This window comes from Lonchura striata, chromosome 4, assembly GCF_046129695.1.
Source record: "Lonchura striata isolate bLonStr1 chromosome 4, bLonStr1.mat, whole genome shotgun sequence".
Classification (NCBI taxonomy): Eukaryota; Metazoa; Chordata; class Aves; order Passeriformes; family Estrildidae; genus Lonchura; species Lonchura striata.
This window is the reverse complement of record NC_134606.1, coordinates 74142149-74165446: the sequence shown is the minus strand read 5'-3', so window position 1 is coordinate 74165446 and position 23298 is coordinate 74142149.

Sequence of the window (23298 nt, the reverse complement as noted above, 5' to 3'; positions counted from 1 at the left end):
ATTTTATCAAACTCACCATTCCTTTTCTGTTTGGCTCATCAACATGTTTCTTAATAAACAACTGCAATAAACAAGTTATATTCTAGATCTGGCTACATGGGCAACTCTAAATATCCTTTACATCCAGCTTGGCTCTGAATATGCAGCCAGGTTCTAAAAATGTGTTTATAAACAACTATTTGTAAATATTTCCTAAACATTTAGAACTGAAGGCTTTCTGAGCAGGAAATGCTGGGAGGTCAGTCCCTTGGCTTCCAAGATACTAATAAGGAACAGATGGAAAGGATGTCAAATAATTCCTACATTGTTTGAAGCAAAAGATAAAATACTGTTATGTGCCAACATAGAGGTTATAGGTAGGGATAACTCCCAAATCAAGGGGTAAAGTAATAGGCAAAAAGACAAACTCACAATTTGATTCAGACAAGGCTCCACAATTCTGATGCTTTTATAAAGATTACCCAAATTTGTCTGAACTTCATGGTGCCTTTCTTTTTTCCTCTGCTTGTCTGTACTCATATTCAACTTTATCCATTCATTTTTAGGGATGCAGGTAACCCACCACTGACCAAACTTGCATAAAAAATTCAACAGGTTTCCAAATACTAATGTCCCATGCTCCATAGTGAAGACACATAATTTAGTCATCTTATTTCATACTTAATTTGCAGGCTAAAATTTCAACAACAGATTAAGATGCCATTTTCTCTCCACTAATTCCTGGTATGCCTTGTGTCCTGAAATTTTAACATGGTAGCATCTGTTAGTTTTTCAGGTCTTAATCTGTCCCAGAAAACCTGTCATAATTCTCAGTTTATTGCTGAATTATTGCACTGCTGAATCAAGATCATGGCATGAAGATTTGGAGTAAAAATGTGCAGCTTCATCTTTTCCCCTTCTCTATGAATAGCTGGTTTTGTCCTCTCCATAAGGTTTTCATTATTCTTCCACAGAATTTTGCCATTCCCTCAGGTTCCTCATGAAATTGCTCCATCCAACGTCAGGAATGTTGGGAGTTTTGCACCATGACTTCAAATGAAATGTAACAATCAGCTAGAGAAAATGTGCACTGGAAAAGACAGAACAGCTGCATTAGAGCACACAGATTCTTCCCAACATGCCTGAACATTTCTTCTCAGCCTAAATGTGCCAGTAGATGTGCAGACAACATGTAAAGGAGGGGAAGGAGGGGGAGCAAGAAAGTTGGTGTGAAATAGCAAAATTTATATAAACAAGCTCATATTTCTCTTACTTTCTTCTCAAGCTAAGCATGTTCCTTCCTATAAGAGTCCAATATAAACTGAACTAGGCTGAAGAAATATTCATTTAGTGGTCAGTCCTGCAAGAACAAGAATGCCTGCCTTGGAAATCTGAGCACTCAGTGGCAGAGAACATTAATCATCCTACAGGATCAGTGAAATGTAAATTTACCTATTTTTTACTTCTAATTAAAAAAAAAATTAAAAAAAAGACAGCCTTAAAATGTTAATAATGGCACCTTTTAGCTCTCTGCTACTATTGCCATATTACTTTTAGGACTTAAAATATAAGATATATAGTTAAAACACTTTAGAACTATGGAAGTTTTACAAAAAAAACACTTATAATATTCATGTAATTGGCCTTTTTTCCAATGCTATTCATTGAAATTCACTAATTGTTTATGTGTTATTGCATTACATAGTCCTAACAGTGCCTTATAACAGCACTGACCAAATTCAATTTAAGACATTTTGCCCAGGAACAAACTATGCACTCTCAGATTGTTTAAAGAACAGTTAAAAGTAAAGAAAAGGAAAAAAAAACCCAAAATTCCTTTCCATAAGCCCTTGATAGGTGTTCAGAGATTTTGCAGTTGCTGTCTGCTATTGCTTTGGAAAGAATATTTAAGCCCCTTTTTCACTTCAGCTTTACAAAAGCAGCAATTAAGGAGAAGAAAAAGAAAGAAAGAAATCAGTATTGCAGCTAAAGTTGAGAAGCAAAGGGGGGGGCGGGGGGAAGAAGAGATGCATAAGAGAAAGAAAAAAAAAGAAATAAAAGTGTAAGAATAAATGGAAAGTCTTTCAAGTTTAATAAAGTCAAAGCCTCTGAGAGCACAAAAGAAGTTCTAAAAGTCCCTGACAAGAAAACTACAAAACCCAATTCCTCCACCTCAAATATAATTACAAAAATATGCTTGAAAGTAGGTAGGGTTCATTATATGAGGTGTCCAGCCATGGAGAAGTGTTGTCCTGTCTTTGTAAAAGCAGTTCCTTTCTGAAAATTCTTTCCTTTCCTTTGTTTCTTACTTTTCCTTGATTATCAGCAGCAAATGACATAAGTATAATTGGGAAGTATTGCATTAAGGAAGAACTAAATCCATCCTGACAATTTCTGTCCTGAATTCTTTTCTGTGCTGGGTCATTTTTGAGTTTGTGCACTCCTTAGACATCCATATACAAGTGAGCAAGGGTCTTCAGACCCACATAGCAAATGTCAAATTCTTTCATGCTAAAGAAATGGAAATAGAAATGGAAATACAGCATTCTGCTGCTAAAGGAATAGAGCTGAGGTCTAAGTACCATATTTTATTTCAGATACTGACATTTTCCCAGCATGTCAGATGTCTCAAAGAGTCATCAGTTCTGACTGGTTACTGAAGAGACAGTAGTGAAGATATTCAGAGCCTTTCAATGAAAAGGAATTCCTTCTCTGTCATCAAGTGAGCTTTAGAAGCAATTTAGTCTGGATAGATACTTCTGTCCATTGACCTCCTGGGATAAGACAGACCCTATTTCCTCTCAGAAATATGTTTGAAATGTGAATTCCTCATTGAAGAGAAGCATATACAGACTTACAATTGAAACAGCTCTTGAGAGTCTGAAAGGCCTTTTCAGAGACTTGAAACATTGTAAAGGGAAATGCATTCTTAGTTAGGTCTATTAACAAGGCTTCCTCAAAGAAACCTGATGCAAAAATTTCTTGAGAAAGAAGTCTCACAAGAACTGCAAACAGAATAGATTATTTCTACTCCAGGGATAAGGAAAGGCCTGATCTGGAAAGCATTTCAAGTGATAAAGAAGGTCCTGGTATTTATGTCTGTTATTAGTTAAATTATCAATTAAACAGATAATTTAGAATCAAACCAGTATCCCCTGGTACATAAGATGGTCTGCTGACAATGGACCAATTTCAAAGAACAGTTCTGTGCCTGCTGAACCTGTTTATAGGAACGTATTGACCTGGGACGAAGACAAAATATGTGTTTTTCTGTGAGTCTGGCACAGCCAGGCAAGGTTTCCTACACATCCCCATGATGGCTCGGCTCTAGCCCAAGGAGCAAGATGCATGCCATAGGCAGAAAAGTTGGAGTCCTGACACCAGGGGCAAGAAAACCATCTTGCTGTGTTGCCATACCTGCTTTGCTCAGCTTGCTCATTAACAGGACACCCATTTCATTCTACTCCATGCTTCTGGAGCTCATTTGCTCAGAATTAATCTGCACCCCTGTGTAAACTTGTGCAGCTTATGGTCAGATGTCAGATTTTTTTGAGGTAAACCCTGCACCCTTTCACTTTGGGATGCAGACAGTAAGGGCGCTTTGAGTGGTTTTGCTCTTACACACTTTGCTTTTTCTCAAAAGACAACACTATTTCTTGATTTTTTTTGTCTGCTTTGCAGCTTTCACTCTCTCATATTGTAGCCTCAATCCACTCCACAGGAGAATCAGTACAAATTCTACCTTACAGTCAAGGGACACTTAGTCACAGAACAAGCCCAGCTCTGGGAGAAGTGTGAAAATGAAGTCTGAAGGTGCTCTGAAATGTGTTGAGCAGCTCGTGAGCCATATGCAGGTGGTGAGAGATGTTTCTCAGCACAACATGATGTAAGCATTGCCAGCCCATAAGGATTAATGCAAGGAAAACTAAAATAATAACAAAATTCACTTTTCCTCTCTTAATGACGTAACACTTATATTGTGAAGCATAATCCTTATGGGCTGGCAAGAGTGTGCTTGTCACAGTTATTTATCTGTCAAATAACAGGCTGGGCACAGGGAAATTGGAGAAAAGCTAAACTGAGGCATGTTACTCAAGAAGTGCCCTGGTTTTTCCACTGAGCTAGTTTACAGAGTTGTGCTACATTTCTACTAAAGGAAAAACAGATGAGTTTTCAGCTTGCAATCTATATGGTCATCATTTTCTCATACACTTAATTAGAAAGCCTCTTGACAGAAAATTTAAAAAAACCTCTAAAAATTTTCTCTGCTGCAGATGTACAATGCTTAAACCATGTACATTAATAAGGCTTAATGCCAGCACTAGCAAGAGGCCCTGGTAAGCAATTAACTGTGAGACAGAGAGGAAGACCCCTTATATGCATTAATTAAGTCATAGACCTGTCAGGTCTGTGGACACTTTACTAAAAGCTGTGAACTGATTTCCTTGAACCATACAGGAGGCTCTGTGCCCCAAATGTAAAAATAACACATGATTTCTCCAAATTGTGTTAACCCTTAGAGTCTTCAGGGCAACCAGAACTGAAATTGTACATCAACTTGAAGCCTTACCTGCTGAGCTCTTTCTCACCTCAACATATTTGGAGATGATTTAGAAATGCAGTAATCACTCCAGGAATTTAAATTGTGTATCAAAGAGCCCAATAATCCTCTTGCTTCCTTAACAAAATTAAACATTTGATAAATCTGTATAAAATATATTTGAGTGCTTCCTATAATGTCAGATAATAGTATATAGCTGCACTAAATTTGCCAGATAGATGTCGTGGTTTGACATGTCATGGTTGCATAAGGCACATATGAAATGAAAACTCCTGTTGAAATCAGTGGAAGTTTTGTTTCAGAAAGATTTGCTGGTATTCAAAATCCCTTAAGAGATTGAGTCCAAAGGATTTGGTTTCAAAACCCTCTTCACTCTTCAGAACAAGTTCCACTTTTTCTGAGTAAGATTGAGACAGATAGTATTCAACACTTAGCACTTGTGTGCCAAAAAATAGCTAACACCATGGAGAAAATAAGTAGCAAGAGCAAAAGGAGTTATAGGCTAAGTAGAAAAATTAATTCTGATGATCTAGTAGCATGATTCTGAATAAAGTGCTCTCAGCAGAGTATTGAAACAAAAACAACAAAATCAAAAAAGAAAACACCAAACAAAGCCAAGCTAAGAAAGTTTTGGTCTGGGGAGAGTTGTGGGTTGGGTTTTTTCGGAATGATTGACAAATATGAGACACCTTTTCATTTTTTACTCACCCATACTCGTTATTCCTGCAAACCAAACAAATTCTTTTAATCCCCTGGTCCAGCACTCAGAAAGACAAAACTGTGATATTTACTAGGCCCAGCTTCAGGCAGGCTTCAAATCATAGGTCTTCTTTTCTACTTTTAGTTTTCTCAGAGGAGATGATGATCTTTCCAGTTTTTAGCAACAGCATATCCCTAACCAAGCCAAGAGCAAAGCAGCCCTTGGATCTGTTAACCCATACATCCAAATTTGGTCTTTTTCAAGTCTGCACATACTTTGGTGGCTCATTAAATAATATATTATTGCGGCTCATTAAACAATATATTATTGCCTGATCATGTAGAATATCAGACATGGTAGTATTTTAAAAGCACCAACAATGCAACAGGAACTAACCAAAATACTGAACTCAGAAATGGATTTGGGTTTTGGAAATCAACACGCACTGGTGTAAGAGCTTAGATATTGGCCAGATAGAGAGAAAGACATTTTAACAAAAATCAGGAATGTCTATGTCATGTAAGAAATCTTGCTGTTCCCCTGACTGCAATGCTTTATGTTTCTTGTAACAAATCATGGAATCACAGAATGGTTTTGGTTTGAAGGGATCTCAATGACCACCTAATTCCAACCCCCATGCAAGAGCATTTTCAGTAAAGCAGGTTCCTCTAAGCACCTTCCAGCCTGCCTTTGAACACTTCCAGGGATGGGGCATGTTGAAGAAGTCATTGAAACAAGAGATTTTTGTCAATAAGGTGTTTTACCATCTTACAAGGATCATAGCTTTGGCATAGTTTGGGTGGCGAATCTACCAATGAAGGCTAAATAAAAAAATCTTCTCTCTCATCCATGGGTACTACACTCAGCAATAACTATTTGTCCTCAGGAATTTCCCTGTGAAGGTAACCTTATAGAGAGATATTTATTATATGGCATTCTATTACTACAATAAGAAAATTGCTATTTACTGGGCACTAATGCAAGTAACATTAGGAACAAAAAATATTATGTCAGAGCAGAACAGTGTGATACTCTGTTCTGACAACATCATCCCTATATCAACATGGAAGACAATTCTTAGGACAAATCAGCCCCCAATTACAAGAAAAATACAATTATTTCTCCAGATGATATTGTAATTAAATTTTACAGGCCATAGTGCTACACTAGACAAACACAGATTTTAAGCACCTACTACTACCTATTTTCCCCCTGATTTAGTGTTTATTGATTCCAATTTAAGGCTAAAAAACAAAATAAAATATTTCTATTTTCACATTTTACTAGGAGAATCATCCAAATAAATCACAAAACAATGTTTATCGAGCAATTTTAATTCTGTATAGCAATGTTTTGACACCTTTGAATGCAATTATTGCTAAGCTGTGAAGCAACAACTAGATAGTACTAGACACACAGTAAAAAAAAAACAAAAAAAAAAAAAGGAGGTCTTTGCCAGTTTATTAAAGTGCCTAAGAAAAATGATATTTATGAAGCTTATATCTCCACAGGGTGATAGGAGTCCTGGTTTTTAAGAAACCAAACAAAATTTTCTGCATTGCCTGTAATCTTAAGAGATATATTTTCACATGCACCTGTAGCGCAGAAAAATTAATTAGTTGAGTTGACACTTCTAGGATACAGTTTTGTGGTTCTTGGCATTCTAGACAATTTAAATCTGATGCAAACACATTAAATCTGATTTATCTGTTGCTTTGAATTTTTAATTACTTTCTTGCACACATTAAAATGAGTGGCTCTTTAGAGACTATTTAAAATGGGACACTCTATTTGAAATGTATGGCAGAATAATAAATTTTTAAAGCTCATTAGTATTCCAGGCCTAGTCATAAGTGGACTACACATTTAAATAACCAGTATATTTTTATAAAAATCAATGTCTGTCCCACAGCCCAATATTAAAAGTGGGCAGTTAATAATGATTTTTTTAAATGTCAGATTTTTTTAGTACATTTTTCCAGTCCAGATGCTGTCTGAAAACACCAACAGGACTACTACTGCTGTGCTTTATACCAACAGCAATTAACACATTCAGGAGCAGACATTGGATTAGTCATTCATGAGAACCAGCTTATAAAATTCTTAATCTTAGAAGTCTAAGGATTCTATGAGGTTTGAAAAAAGGAGAGACACTTCCCAAAATCATGAAATGTAAATGAATGTTTTTAGCTTGCAGTAGCCAAACACTTAAGGCCATGTTAGGTGTTACTATGTGAGTGACATTAACAATTCTAGAAGAAGCTGTTGATATACATAATTAATACTTAAAAATACCTAATCTGAGCCCAGATGTTGAGTCCACCTATGTGCTGTTCCCTTGACAAATTATACTGTCAACATGTCAAGAAGATTTTTTTAAATGGTTTTCAACAGAAAGAAAAGAAAACAAACAATATTTTTGATGAAGTCTTAATTTCTTTACCTACTGTATTCCACTGGATTACATACATGAGTGAAAGTTTTCTACACATCACAGAACAGTAAAAACTTCATGTGATATATACTTTCACCAATCTTTTTTGCTGTAAACTAGCACTTTTCCCTATATATTAAAATGCATATAAAAATTATTTTCCCTTTTTTCTGTACCTACACCTGTAGGAATTTTAAAACAACAAGAGTTGCTTTAAATTACAAAATCTGACACTTTATCCTTTTTGATCAATACTCCTTTCTAAATATTTTTAATAGATGAAGAGAAATAAATTAAATCACATTGAAATAAATGACCTTTAAGACAGAAATCATATCAGGCATCCCTTAGAACAGGATCACATATTATCTGAAGATACTTTTTTTTTTATTGACACTGCTATTTACTTTCTTCCTCCATCCACATTTAATTGTCTCAGAGTTTGAATATGTGTCTGAAGAAAAACAAAGCATGGGATTTCTCATTCTTTCAAAAATGTGGCACTTTAAGAAAATTTGTGGGAACCAAGAATTTACCGACCTCTGCCAAAATGAGTACTATAGAAAAGGAAAAAAAAAGGGGAGGTCACAGAGACTCAGCCAAAAGTAATATTATTAAAGAATTCTTCATAGATCCGACTGCCAATTCATCCTGTTGGGGAGACTATAGCCTTGTTCCACTCTGGCAGAGCGTCCTGCCTAACCACACATTGTTCTTTGGTCATTATCCAAACCCTGCTGATGGATTTGGGACCATCTCCAGGGGTCTGAGTGCACTTTGGATTGCAGCACAAAAACACCAGTCAGACAATGTGGAAGCTTGCTGAGTAAGGCATTACCTTCAGAAATTAATTTGGGACTAAAGATCCAGATGCTGATGAGCCATTCTGTTATACTTCAAGACAGTAAGAATATGGCTTGTCCCATCTTGTGTTTAACATTTGAATTATTTTGTCATTTAATTTTATTTATGTGAAGAACTGAGGCTCAAAATAAAACCACTTCTGAAAAATGGGAATAGTTACACCCAAAATGGATTCAGCAAATAGATTGCATTCTTTAACTAGGGAGAAGTGAGGGAAGAGAAATGCTGATTCATTAAATACCCAAGTGATTTAGGGGAAAAGTCTTATTTTTTAAATGGGACAAACCAATAAGAGACAGTTTTAAAGCTACTGTTGATACTTATAGAAATAAAAACACTCAAACTTGCATAGGTATGAAAAAATAGCCACTAACTTAGCCCATGGTGAAATTAGGACATAGAAAATTAATATATAATTTAAGTTATACTATACTGTAATGTAGGATAGGTGGAATTTTCAAAAGCATTTAGCATTACTTGATTATGCTCACTTATCAATAACAAAAACGTACTGTCTGGTAAAAATTGAGCTGTTCATCACTTAGATCTTCCATAAAACTCATCCTTAGATGCCAGAAATGTAACTAATTCTGGCAACGTTTTGCCTTAAAATGAAGACCACACACCTGGGAAAAAGTTATCTTTCTTATTGTTATTTAATGAATTTTTTCTGTGAATATGACTCTTGATGACAGTGAAGAGCTACCTTTGATATCATATCTGCAAGCAGTAAACTGAAAATATGTCTCTACATTAGTGACCTAGCTTCAAAGTAGGAAGGATAGAGTGAAATCTGTTTGTGTTATTTGCAATTCTGTAATTGTTGCTTTATTGTTGAAATATTGAACAGAGAACCCAGGAGATTGGGTTGAACATCTGGATTTGAGACATTCCTGTGAACTTTAGACAACCAGACAGAACTAGTGCAAGCAAATGGTAAAAATCTTAGGCAATTTTTAATTACTTTGAAATCATTTGCAACCACATAGTTAAAGGAGAATCAATGTTCTTTCTCTTGGGTTATTGCAGAAGAATTTTCAGTTGTAGAAGCATCCTTACACAGTGCTGCCCTGGGAGATTCACAAAGGTCTTTTGTATGATCTTCTCTTTCTTTTTTTTTTTTTTTTTTTTTTTTTTTTTTTTTTTTTTTTGAGTGAGTTAGTGAGTGAGTTACTTGTCATATATGCAAAACGCTGCCCTGGACCTGTTTTATGTAACAAAAATCCTCTTTCACATTCACCAAGCCCAACATGTGTTTTTGCAGTGGTTTGGCTAGCCTGTACCTCAGGGTTAGACAATCTCCCCACACAAGATTCCGACCCCAGAACCTTTCCAGGCTCACTGCTTTCCTCAGTCAGGTTGTCTTTAATGGAGAGTGAAAGGAGGAGGTTGCATGCTGTTCCAAGAGGGAAAAGGAAGCTTGTATAACACATTGATTTTCATAGCAAAAGCCCCCCATCATCTAGCTTGTGTAATCTGCTTAGATAGTACAAATTAGTCCAGACCTCTTATCTTAGCTGATTTAACCAAACTAGATGTAGACACATCAGTAGTTCCTCCAAAATAAACTGCAAAATATTCTGAAAGCATAAATATTGTTTAAATAGCACTCCATTTACTTATCTTTACATTTGTCTTGTCTCAACATACTTGACTGTGCTTCCACAGGTTCTTGTAAACTTTATTTCTTCCATTTTATTTTACAGTCATGAGATTTATCAGATATGTGACTTTAAACAATTCTGTATGCCATTATTTCAAAGGTAGGTCAATGCAAACTAAATTTAAAAGCACGAGTGCACTATTAGCTATACTTGTCTTATTTAGCAACAGAATGGATGGAACTGAGTGACTTGCACCTTTCACTGCAATCCTACCTTTTTTCTTTGTTCTTTTTTTCTTTTTTCTTTTTTTTTTTTTAAGTAGGAATTCTATTTATTCCCTAGAATCTACATATATACTGTTGTCTTCAGTTACAATATGAGATGTAACCAAAAGTATGTATTCTATCACCATCTGTTAAAATCAGGTGTGGCAGTGTTCTTTATCTGTTCCATGACCAATCTTCTGTTAATGGGCCATTGAGTCTCACTGCATGACTGATAAAATTCCATCATCCCACTGTGAGATGCTGCACCCAGGGGGGAGGAGCCAACATTCCTACCTGGATATAATCTGAGATTTGGAACTCCACAGGCAGTCTTTTCCACTGCATTCCCAGAGGAGCAGCTTTCTTCTCCACTGGGTTCCCAGAGGAAGACCAGGCCCATCTACACCACCACTGGATTTTCAGAGGAAAACTCCACCCTTCTACAGGATCCCTGCTCCAACAGAACCACATCTGTCACTCCAGAACTACAGCCACAATTTAATGGGACTGCTACCAACACCCTGACCCACAGGCTGTCAGGTCATATTCTGACTCTGTCAGTGGTTTTATACTATCACATTTATTTTAATTTTTCTATTAAATTGTAGCTCTGACTTGGAGTTTCTCACTGGTTTGCTTTCAAACTAGTCCAACTGGTCTTTCAGGACAGTATTTTTAAATGCAGCTTGCACTAGTCCAGTGTTAACCTGGCTAGAGCTAAAACCAGCCAGCAGCACTGATTAAATCAGAGCTGAGTTAGACTACTGACAACCAAGTCTAATAATTTGATAATTCTGGCTTTAGCATTAAGTATTTTATAACTGAATGGTCATGTAGGTACTAATTTTAATTTTTGAGTTCAGCAGAAATCAAGAACCATAGAAGGAGAGACTGCAAACAAAATGGAAAACTATGTGAATCATGATTAAGTGAATAAGTGATTTCTCAAAACAGGTTCCTAACAACACTGAAAATTCATTCTGATTTTCCAGGAATACCTTGCTGTGTTCCTTTCAGAAACAGTTTACCCCCACCTAGAGATTTTATTCATGGATATTCCACAATTATAATCTGTATATTTTAAGTGAGTGAGGATTTACTTCACATATCAGAAAAAGAGAACTGCAAAGTACATTCTTAAAGTCAAGTAGAAAGTGAGCATAAATTCAGGCTTGGACGAAATGAAGTGCATAAGACAGACACCCTCACATTTTGCAAATGAAGACTAAGTATGCTAACTTGATCAAAATAATTACCATGTTAAACTTATATCCCCAATCAAGCCTTTGTCTGCTGAGGACAAAGTTAATCAGGTAATCAGTGGGAAGAGAGGGAAAGGGAGGAAAGGATGGTTGACTGGAGAGGCCATCAGAAAAAACTAATCTTCCTTTGGCATAAATAGAACTGTTACCATCAACTTGCCTGGCCAGAGCAAATCAAAGATATTTTTCCCACCCTGGCTGCAAAATGCTGCAGGAAGTTTACAAGGAAAGAACCAGACAAGAACTTATCCTTTGATGCTCTTTCTGCAGTTGCAGTTTTCATTCCCTATCATTCATCTGAAGCTGAATGTTTTATCTGGTGCACAAAACCATGGCCTCAGGTTTTTCTCAGGGTCCTAGTGTGGTCCAAGGACCCATTCATCAGAGAGCTACCCCAAAATCTTTTCTTACCTTTTCAAAACTACTACGCTGAAAATCTCCAACTGCTGCACAACACTCATGCTAACAAGGTTCCATCTCCACTGTTCACCCCACGAAACACACAGATATTGGAAGTTTCTGAGGTTATGGCCTCTTCATCTTTATCACAGAATCATGGAATTGTTTGGCTTCCAATCCCCTGCCAGGAGCAGGGGCACCTTCTACTAGATAGATTGCTCAGAGCCCCATCCAACCTGGCCTTGAACACATCCAGGGATGGGACAACCACCCAAACAACCACTTCACCACCCCCACAGAGAAGAATTTCTTCCTAATATTTAGTATAAACCTGCCTTCTTTCTGCTTAAATAATGTTGTACTTTGGGATTCAAGCCAAATGGTCAAGCACCATGGACCATGCTGTACACATCACTGTTAGCCTGAGCTGAGGAGCATGTCCAGAAAGGGCAGGTGGAGCTGGAGAAGGGTCTCAAGCACAAGTCTGAGGATGAGTGGCTGAGGGACCTGGGAGTGTTTAGCCTGGAGAAAATGAGACACAGGGAGACCTCATTGCTCTCTACCATGACCCAAAAGCTGAGGGTCGGTCTCTTGTCCCACGTAAGAAGTGACATTCCAAGGAAACAAATGGTTAGAGTCAAATGGAGCCAGTCACGACCTGTTGCAGCCTAGCTTGCCAGCTATTCATCTTTTCTCTGATCCTTCTGGGTGCCTTCTAATTTCAGAACATTCTGTGATTCTATGACTACCTGTCCTTGTGAAAAGTGCCTGTCCAGCTCCCTTGTAGTCCCCCCTCAGGTACTGAGCTGCCCTGTTCAGAGCCACTGAAAATACTAAATATTTCTACTTCAACAACCAAAAATTCTTTTAAAAAATATTAACTCAAAGAAGAAGCTGCAAATACGTTTACTGACCCCTGACATCTCCAACCCAGTTATTGATAACCAGTGGCTGGAAAATTGAGCACAGTCTGTTCCTCAGGTGCAAAGAAGCCTGTAGTTAAAAGTTCCTATGAAACCAGTGAGGGCAACTAATAGAGGAGGTCACATCTGGCAAGAGGAATAGTACTGCACAGGAGGAGAATCATATATGAGAGAAAAATGGCCTCTGGAGAAAAATATTTCTAGATGACAGCCCAAAAAAAAACAATGGCTGTGTATTAGTGCCACACTACTCCTTGTCGTTTATGAGAGCCTGACTTTCTCCTGAAGCTTTCTTCTTTGTTCTCACCTGACTTCTAAAAGAGCAAGGTGAGTCCTGAACAGGGGCAGACAACCAGCTTGACTTTACTCTTTAATGCACAAAGCAGGTGCTCCAGGGTGCTGCCTGTTCCAAATTCAGCATCTCATTTGTTATAAACTAACGAAAAACTCCCCAGGGCACGCTGGACCCAAATAATTCCTTAAAACGCTAAATGAATCAAGACAGCTTAGTAGATAAAACAGTGTTTTTACTTAAGGTAAAGAGATGAAAATGTTTTGACATTTAGTCTCACGTGACCTTTATCAAGGACAGTACAGAGCATGCAGGTTTTGTCTTGATAACTCACTGTAGCTGGAAGCATTTGACTTTGATAAAGGTCACTCAGGTCCAAAATGTTGGATCATTTTCTGTTACCCTTATCTGAAAGAAAAAAGGCATTCTTCTCAGTACAGTTGTCCTAATTTTTAGTACTATTTAAAAGAAATTTAAAATAAATAAAATATTTTTTTAAGTAATTTAGTTCCAGGAGGAATATTTTATTCCTTTAGGCAGCACAGTCTTCTATTGTATCTTTTATTTCTGAAAAGCTCTCCTCTTTGATCAAATATTACTGGCCTCTGATTGGGGTGGATCTTGTGAATTGAACTCCACTGATGAGAATAAACAGGAACAAATGGTAAAGTAGAGTGCAGACACCATGGTTCTTTTTGTTTGTTTTTTCTAAAAACTCATCTAACTAAATGGAAATGGGCAAAGTTTAGGAGTATAGTCATCCTGTAGTTAAGATAATTGGGCCCACCTGTAACATTTGTCTTTTCTTCTGGAAGAACATAACATTGCATGAAGCTAGCATGGCAGGACAGACATAAGGAAGATGCTGAAGCATGTACTGGAAGCCTCAATAATTTTCAATGTTGTCCTTCAAAGAGTTTCTCATCATTCTCCCTGTGAAAGCTGTATTTTCGGGCTTATGTTCATATTTTCAATATATATAAACTACATATGCTCTAACAACTACTTCTAATTGCTTCCCCTTCAGTGTTTGCCCAGACAGACCACCTTGAATCAATTACATGGGCAAAGAAAGAGTTTGTTGTCTACAGAAGAAAATCCTGCCTGAAAATAATTTCTTTCTAGAACTGCCTAGAATCGCACATTCCTCCCTTTAAAACTCATCTAAAGAGCAGCTTACAAGGAGTTTTGCTTACAGAAGTTGCTGTGTCATAGGAGAAATATTGACTGGAGACAGGACTGTATCCATTGTCTGTTGTGACTGACAAAATTAAATTAATTCAGACTTCCTCTTCTATCCTGATCCTGTCCTTAGACAAAAACTGGGGCAAAAAAGAGAGATAACAATATAAAGTGGTCAGTTTTCCTTTGTAATAGTGGCTAAAGGAGAGAGGACATGGGGTGTCATGGATGGGACAGCACAGCCAACTTAGAGCAAAATCCTGCTATTGGCAGAGGAGGAAGAAAGTAGGAAACAGGATACAGCCTGTGTCTCTGCTGCAGCCTATTCCTAACTTTTTGGGTCATTTGTTCAAGATCAGTTCTTGATGTAGCCCACAGTGACTTATTTTAGAAGCTCTGCAGAAGTTTTGTATATGGTATTATATCCATAATCATCTCCTTCCACCTATTAAACAATATACATATAAAAGTATACAATATACATACAAATATACATTTATTTATGTCTACTTTTATGGATGCTTTCTTTATTAATGTCCTTCAATACTGTCCTCTCAAATAAAAATATTCCTACTACTACTGTTGTCTGTATTCAGCTGTGGTGGGTTCAATGAGCCACTACTGGAGACGGAGAATCAGTCTGAAGGTTTTTGTAGTTTTTGGGGGGACCTTCACCACCAAGAAGACAAGCTGGAGAGGATCAAGGGAGCATCGTTGAGATCCACAGAATGGTGACATTTTCCTTACTGTGTCCCTGTTACTCTCTTTCTGTCCTTCCCACCCCCACCCCCCACCCCACTTATTTTCTATTTCTTTCTCTCTCTCTTTATCCCATATTTACTATCAAATAAACCCATACTATTGTCCCTGGCATATAGTTTCCTTCGAACCTGAATTTGGGCAGAAGCATTTCTAAGAACCTTAGTAATTGGATCTTGATATATATCTAGAGTTAAATTTGAGCTCTGCATAGTCTTGTCATTCCCGACCCTACTGACTGCTATACCCATCAAATGGCTTCATTTTGCTTCTCTGCAGTTGTTCAGGGAAAGAGAAATTCACTTCAGAAGACATCTTAGAAGATTTTAACAGAACTATATGCTTCATAAAATCCTATTAGTAGCTGGTGTGGAATTAGAGTGGAAACAAAAGCACTCAGAAGCTGAGAAAGGAGCAGCAGATCCTACATGGATGCTGACTGTGGAACACAGCTGAGCCCTACTCCCACAACACCAAGGGCAAAAGTCCTTGCCATTTACTCCACATAATTATTATTACTATTACTATTATTACTATCCCAGGGGAGCAGCAAAAATAGCATCCCACTTTGCATCTGGCTTCCAGCTTTATGTTAGCAGAAATGTAGGACACATGGGAAGCAAAACAGGCCACACAAAAGGGGAACCAGTCAATCTGATTTTATGGTTTTGATGCACTGATTCTCAGATTTCCTCAGCTTTGAGGAATGGTAACTCTCATAAAAAAGATGCAGCTAAGTGAGCCCATGTTACCCAGCATGAGTGGCAAACAGAGGAGTTGAAGGGCTACTGGGCACCTCATCACTAACTTACTAGTTAGGGCATCAAATGCCTGACATGTGGCTGGTTGGTGACTGTCCCTTTAGCAGCAGCTATCAAATGATCTCTCAACTTTCTCAGAGCAGTAACTGTATTTAAATGAGCCTTCACCAGTACAACTCCAAGATAGCAAGCTGTAAGTTGCTGACATGCTGACAAAATGAGCAGAGCAAATCCGGCCCACACACAAAGCATGCATCAAGTTGAAGCACACATTTTGAATTCTTCCAGCAAAAAACACCAAGCTCCATGCCCAGCTCTTTCCACAGATCCTATCCAGAAGTCAGAGAAGTCCCTGAGCTGGCACAAACTAATTAAGAAGAAAGATTATATTTATGTGCAAATGATACCCTAAAAAAGAAATACTATCAATAATGTAGTAGTAAAATACTTGAAAGAAATGGATTTTTGATGAAGTCAGTTTTTCAACATCTTTCTTCAGATAAGAGAATAATTCTTTTAAATTGCTGTTCATGCTGACCGCTACCACTTGTTAACATTTTGCCCTGGGGAGGAAACACAGCTTAGCAGTTCAAGGGCTCTATAATAAGCATCTTTATCTCCTTGGGATTCTTGTTATTTTTTTTCCTCAGTACTGTAAACCACATACCACTTGGGCTGACTCACACAGACCTCAGGAGGAGGACACAGAAGAGAGAGCAGTTTTCTCATGAGAAGTTCGACATGGTGAAATTCCTCTTCCATTTCAGCAGCTACAAAGACAATTTGCACCCAGCTTGACCTGGCAGATGTAACTCTTCTTCTTTCACTCCTAATTTGTCTGCAGTTGGCTCAGGTTCATAGCTGCTTGGAGTGCTCCAGTGGCTTTCCTGGTTGGAGCTAATAAAAAAGCCTGAGCCCACTCAAATATCAGCACAAGGGCAATATCATAGGCACTTCTTGAAAGCAGCACAAACAATGGGGCAGATGACCTGGCAGACAGCTTTTGTGTCCTGCTAGCCTGGAGGATGAACCACAACCAATCACCAGATGCTGGCTCCAAACTAGGGGGCAGAGAGGCCAGAATGATGCAGAGAATTCAGATGATTTTGTTACCTCTCAACAAAGACAGGGAGATTTGAAGCTTGCAAGCTTCACCTGTGTTCTCTGCCATTCCTTTCCAAAGCATTGCTTCAGAGAACTAGCCACAAGAATCTTCCTCTTAAAAACTCGTATTAAAGACTTGGTTTCCAAAAGGGCTTTTTTTCTATAGTGGCTTTGGATCTATTGAATTTGCTGAATTTGGTCCTGTTTGTTTTAATACGATGAAGGCTTTTAGCCTGCTCAGTTGAAGAAAATTCGAGGGAAAACACTTCCAAACTGCATATATATTCCATGGATTTACAGCACATAATGGAGTACACTTTAGAGACCCTTCATTTCAACACTGGAACAGGTTGCTGAGAGAAGCTGTGGATGTCCCACACAGAAGTGTTCCAGGCCAGGCTGGATAGGGCTTTGAACAACCTGGTTTCAGTGGAAGGTTTCCCTGCCCATGGTTGGAGCTAGACAGTCATTAAGGCCCTTTCTGTTGCAAACTTTTCTGTGATTCTCTGACCCTGTGATCTAGTTTAGACCCAGCAAATCCCTGCAGTTCAACAAAGTGAAAAGTATAAAAAAAAAAAAAAAAATAGAATCAGAAAGCTGAGAAACAACTGCAAGCACCAGGTTAAACATCAGACTCAACTGATTTGAGTACTCAGCAGTGATGAAGGCACACCTCATCAAGTATGTCCAGTTCTGGCAGCCTCAATTCAAGAAAGCCATTGGGACGCTGAAGAATGATAGCAATGCTCATGAGGGGTTTGGAGGGTTATTCCTATGAGGAATGGCTGAGGGAATTGGGACTGTTTAGCCTGGAGAAATGGAGGCTCAGGAGAGACCTTGTTGCTCTATAGAATTCCCTGGAGGGGAGCTGTAGCCAGGCAGGGGTCCCAGGCAAAAAGTGACAGAACAAGAGGAAATGGCCTCAAGTGGTCCCAGGGAAAGTTCAGCTTGGACATCAAGAGGAATTTCTTCACAGAAAGGCTGATTAAACATTGAAATGAGCTGCCCAGGGAGGTGGTGGAGTCACCATCCCTGAAGGTGTTAAAGAAAAGCCTGGACATGGCACTTAGTGCTGTGCTCTAGATGACGTGGTGGTGGCGGTCAAAGGCTGGAATCAGTGGTCTTGGGACTCATTTCAATCAAACTCCTTTGAGTTTGTGATTCTGGGTTAAGGGGGATGTCTTCACACCTCAACTTCACCCCAGTTCAGGTGTTGGAGACAGTCAAGGGAGTCTCCAACAATAAAGAAGCTTAAGCCACATAAATTCATAAATTTAAGATTTTGTTAAGTTGCCAATTTTATGCCTGTACCACAAGAGCCATTCTATTACATAAAGCAAAATATAAATGGAACTGCCACTGCTACAAATGCTAGTTAAGACTTTTTTATTTGGTTCTACATTATTTTGCATACCACCTCTTCTTCCACATTGGATGGGCACGGGCCTAAATGGCCAGGGGAAAAAAAAAAAATCTTACATGATTTGAGATGAAACTGAGGAAGGATAAGAAAAGAGAACATCAATTACCTTCTGCTGTGAAGGCTGGTGGGATTTGTTGACAGCCTGAGCTTGGGCTGCCTTGGAACAACATCAATGCCCTCAAATGAGCCACTGACACACTGAACACCAGTGCTCAGAGCAAGGTCAGGTCATGATCCCCTTACCTCAATTAGAGGGGCACAAGAGGTGTTAATTCTAAGCCAATATTCACCTCCTGGTCTTTTTGTGAAGCTGTAGCTCCATGTACCAGCACTCCACATGGTGGCACAGGCTGTCACCACTTCAATATGCTTTCCTACAGCACTGCCACAGCACTGCAGGTTGCTACAAATATGTATGTATTTTTGTTACTAGCGTATGACCCCAAAGAATTTATTAATGGAAAACACTGCAGCTTGCAGAGGAAAACCATTTTAGCCTGAAGCAGACTGTCACTGAGGTCAGTGAGTAAAGCAACATGAAGTTAGCTAAAGGTGACCTAGAAAGAAAAAGAAAAAGAAAAAAGCATGGAATTTTTTTTCTTTATGGCTTTGTTATGACAAACAGGGACTTTGTGAAAGACTTTTTTCTATTTTTTAATGGGTGATTTTCTTGTGCAATTGCTCAAAGTAGACATCTAGGTATAAAATGGGGGTGGCCAAAATATTTTCGACATGAACATGTCCATCTAAACAGTTTTAAGCAATTTATATAATAACAGGTGTCTGGACCTCAGAGTTGAAAACTTGCTGTTCTATTTTTGTTTTGTGATGACTGAGTGTAAGTTCCAGTTCTAAAGTTGTGGTAACATGCAGACTACACAGAATTATTAAGGTTATACAAATTCACTGGTTTAGTAAATAATAAATGTCAGTGGCAAGAGAACACAGTATTTTCATTAAAAAAAAAAAAAAAAGTAATCTAATTGTTTGAAGGAGGGTTGAAAGTAATTTAATAATATCCAACTTTCGGGTTTTTGTGTATCTGTAATTTTGCTCTGAGGACTTTTTCTTGAATGGGGATCAGCCTTTCTGCCCAACATCACCTTCAGTGGAGCTGGGGGATGATACCAGGCTGTAACAAAATCCTGCCCATCAGGAAGTCATTTAGGCCCCAATAGGTTGTTACCTTAAACCATAATTTATTTCTCCTTCAGTAAAAAGAGAAAATTCCACAGGCTTAAAACCAGCAAGGAACAGACTTAATCACATCAAAGAATGAGAAGGGAGATGAACAAGCCTGTTTCTAGCTTGGCTTTATTATCCAAGTAGCAAATAAACCCCAAATCTAAGCTTTTGAAAGCAGCACAAAAATTGTAATCCCTTTTCTCTTATTAATAAAAAGGGACAACCAAGAGTCAAAATATTCCCAAAGTAAAAATCAACTATTCCAGAACCATGTGAGTAAATAAAATCCAAACTAAAATAAAATAAAATAAAATAAATAAATAAAATAAAATAAAGGAAAAAAGGAGGCTGCAAAAGTCATCTTAAAAGTAGGACAAAGACCTCTGGCAAACCATTGCTAATATATGGAAAAAATAAATAAATCTTGAGTGTGCCACATTCTGTGATCTAGAAGACTAAAATAATATTTGGAGAGCCATGAATCAATATGAAGTATTTCAAAATTGTTGGCTCTCTCCCAGATACATCCCTAAAGACACACTGTGGGAACATTCTTTGCACAAAGTATTGTAGCTGCAATATAGTCTGTAGCTTCCCATGGATTTATAGTTCCAGGATTACTGTAAATAAAGCATGTTAAACAAATTTAGAAGAAAAAAAAAAGTCTTTCACCAACAAAAAGACTATATACTGGAAGAATACTTAAAACATCTGTCCCTGCTTTTTTAACCATTAAAAGACCAGAAATATACAATGACACCTCCAACTTAGATGTACCACTGCCACTGCCAGCATCACATGCATCAATTTATACTTAACCATGTAATTTACTGGATTAGGGGGGTGGGGGGCTTAAGTACCATTTAAGATAAAGACTCCATGATCAGCAAAATGGGCTAACAGAAGATGCTGTATTTTATAAGACATGAAACATATTTCTTGGTTTAGAAAGCTTCTCTGCTCCCTTTTTCTTCCAGCACATAGCTTCCCATCTCCCACTCTGCCCCTACTTTTAAGCCTGTTATTTAAAGTTATTTCTCTCTAATCTGCCCCACACCCATAAGCACCCAAATCCACTACAGTGAATATTTGTGAGGAATTTGCCAGTGCTGAGTCTTTAAAAGCAGCCAGAATGAGTAAATATGGAGTCAGAGGTCAGAAAAAAAGCAAAAAAAAAGAAACAAACCAAAACTGTGTGAGTAAGCTCCATTCACAAAAAAAGAATCTAAAATGATGCAGAATATGTTCTAGTCTGCCAAGGCACAAAATATATTTCTTATTCTCCTGTCCATCATTCCATGAGCACAGCTGCCACGGTGGCTTACACTCAGTAACACCTTGCTCCCCAGGTAGTCCTACTGAAAACTGTGAGACAAGACAGAGAATAGCCTTCTCAGTATTAACAGCAGCAGTGGGGCTGCCTCTCTGTCAGTCATCTGTAATCTGTGCTTTTCACAGAAATAGCTGATACCTGTGCTGACAGTTTCCAGCCCTGGCGCGGCAACCCCGTTCAGTTTGTAAAGGGATTTAGTGCTCCAAATGCTGCAATGCATCTTTTAACTGCCCAATTATCACTGGATGGCCACACCCCTTTTTTGGCATCATAGGGGCTGTGTCACTGGAAATAAGATGTTTATGTTAATTTAGGATGTATACCATACCTCTATGAAGCCGGATGAGTGCCCTTTTGCAGGATGCTCTGTACATTAAAGTCATGCAGCCAACAGCCCTGAAGGTGTTGAAAAAGAAAAGGTTTTTCATAGAGCTTAATCCAATTAAAGCACATTAACGAAGGTTAGGATCATCTGTCACATCATCCAGACACATACATTCGTGCATCATCATCTAATTGCAAAGTCTTATTTTCTTTAAAAGCTTTTCATCTTCATCAAGAAAATGTGATGGGAAATTCAACATTTAAAATACAGGTGGCTTAGATAAGATTTCTTCATCTTTCCTTTCTTTTCCCCCCCCTTGTCCTCACCTCCTCCCTCCCCACTCAAAAGAAATATGATGCCTTTTCTGAAACAGTGGCTTGTTTCATCAGGTGATTCAAACAGGCATACATACATACAGTATAGCCTAGGGACCAGCCCCAAATAACATCTCCAGAGCTTTTATTTGAGGGATTGTAAGACCTTACTGCAGAGGAGTAGAGAAGGAAAATAAAAGCAGGGAGATTGAAGCACCACATGCTGCAAATGAATAAAGGAATTCAGACTGTGGCTGCTGGAATGGTATCAGGCTAGATTTCTCTAACAGCTTTGAGAGCACCTGCCTGCCATCATCACATTAAACATGGTTGTCAGAGAGAAGTCCATCACCCTTGATCAAAAAAGAGGGAAAGGCAGATTCTCATTTCTGTACAACCCTCTTTATGAAACTTCAGCAGGGCAGGGGGTAGGAGAGGAGAGTTTATGCAGGCAGGTGAGCATCCCTCTGGGAAACTGCAAATTCTTTCTGAATCTTCCTGGGAGCAGCTGGAGAGCACAAATCTTGCCACTTAAAAGGGCTGACACTGGAACCGAGAGCAGTCTAATTTCTAAAGCTTGGGCAACAGATAAATCCATTAAAGATGGATGTGATGAGAATCCTACTGGAAAAGAATTTATTGGAGAAATTCAGTAATGCCTTGAAAATGCACCTTGATCTCATCATTACTCTGTGACACAAGTATGACAACTTCTAACCATGTCAGCCCAAGCTGGCTAATTGCTGCTGCCTCCCCACAGAAGGCTCCTGGCTTCATGCCACAGCTGTTAAGAGTTCACCATTGCACTCCTGATCCATGTCAGTGCCATGTCACCTGGCAATGAAGGTTGCTTGGATTAAATCTGCTCAGGAGACCTACAAGAATGCCCAAGCTGATACCCTTAGTCCCACTTGCTCATACCCACTTCTCAGCCAGCTACAGAAAGAAAATAGATTATCGTAAAATATTGCACTGCTGACCCTCAACATTCAGTGTTCATCTCTTGAAACTGGTGCTGTAGGGAGACTGAGGCAGGAAATATACATGTATTTTTGCTTTCCCTTCCAGCCAACATGATGAAATATTTTTTGTTTCCCAACAAATCCTAAAAGGCTGCACAAGACACAGAGCCCACTAATGGCTTGGTCCAGCTGCTGATGTTGGGCTCCGAGCACATATGCTGAAATTTGTGCAATCTGTTCTCTGATATTTGCAGTGCTGGGTCTGAAAGAAAGAGGCAAGCACTAGACCTGCTGGGCCTGTTCAACAGAATTAGTGAGAGACTGAAAGGATTAATGGAAAATGTAGGGAAGGAACTGCTTATTCACATACAAGGAGCATCGAGAACCTACAAGTAATACTTGGGTTTTAACCAATACATTCTTTGGTGTTTATTAAGTTTGTTGTGTACTTCAAGCAAAGAAATCAATGCAGGAGGCACGACCAGTGTGCTTAATTTCTCACTTTCATTTAAAGTGTTAGTGAGGAGTAGGCCCTGCTGAACACTGCGTACATTTCTGAAAATTCAGCTTAGACTTGGACACAGGTCTCATGGTCCACTACCTCATTGACTGAAATGAATGTTAATGCAAATCCACCAACCAACTTCTCCCAACCTTCCTCTGTGG